This window comes from Myodes glareolus, chromosome X (genome assembly GCF_982192425.1).
Source record: "Myodes glareolus chromosome X, mMyoGla1.1, whole genome shotgun sequence".
Lineage (NCBI taxonomy): Eukaryota > Metazoa > Chordata > Mammalia > Rodentia > Cricetidae > Myodes > Myodes glareolus.
In genome coordinates, this window is record NC_142053.1 from 66,871,981 (window position 1) to 66,872,897 (window position 917).

At 43.1% G+C, this 917-nt stretch overlaps 1 pseudogene; it reads left to right on the top strand.

Annotated features, from left to right (window-relative positions):
* The first annotated feature begins 337 nt into the window (after positions 1-337).
* On the top strand, positions 338-667 carry LOC146889174 (histone H2A-Bbd type 2/3-like; annotated as a pseudogene).
* The last annotated feature ends 250 nt before the right edge of the window (positions 668-917 follow it).

Below are 917 nucleotides of genomic sequence, written 5' to 3' on the forward strand. Positions count from 1 at the left end.
AGGACCAGACAACATGTTGCTGATATAGATATCAGATATGAATTAGTTTATATGTGACTGAGAGTAGATCATAGAGAATAATGAGTCTGCACAAAATGTCGGACTCTGGATATAAAGAATCCTCTTTGCAAAAGTTGAAAAAATGACAACAACAACACTAGAGTGAACTGGCCTGCAGTCATTACCCATGTCATCAGTTGGGTGCCCCAGATTAGACTGCGAGGAGTGAGGTGTAGCTAGGATACACAGCCCAGCAGAGAGTGATACATTGGCAGATGGAATCCAGCAGGTAAGCATAGAGCAGCTAGGTGAAGCCAAACAAGCCTCTGAGGACATCATGCCAAGGACCAGACAAAGTAGTCATCAAGGGTCATCACCTCATCCTTCCCGCACCCCCAGAGTTGTGCCCACTTTTGATGTGAGCCTAGTGGAACACCACCTGAGGGAGAACAATCATGCACCACGGCTGAGTGATGTGGCACCCATCTTCCTGACTGCCATCCTGGAGTTTGTGATCCGTAGAATTCTGGAACTGGCAGGCAATGAGGGCTAAGAGAGAGTTGCTCAGATGCTCATTACTCCCGAGCTCATGGACATGGCTGTCTACAATAGCACACAACTCATTGAATTGTTCCAATTCATCACTATCTCCAAGGTGACCCCTTAATAGATACTAGCTCCTGCTGTCTCTCTGTGCTGAATGGCCCATCCTCCTGTCTAACCATCACACATACATTTATTCATCCAAAGTTTGGTATTGAATAAAAAAAGAAGAGAAAAAGTCTGAACTTCAAATCATGTAATTTTTCTTAGTTGAAGAAAATATGATTTATGGAGTTATAACAGGTTTTGATAAACATGCTTTTTTCATGCAGCTATTTTCTCAGTGCATAGCTGTCTGCCTATATGTTTTAATG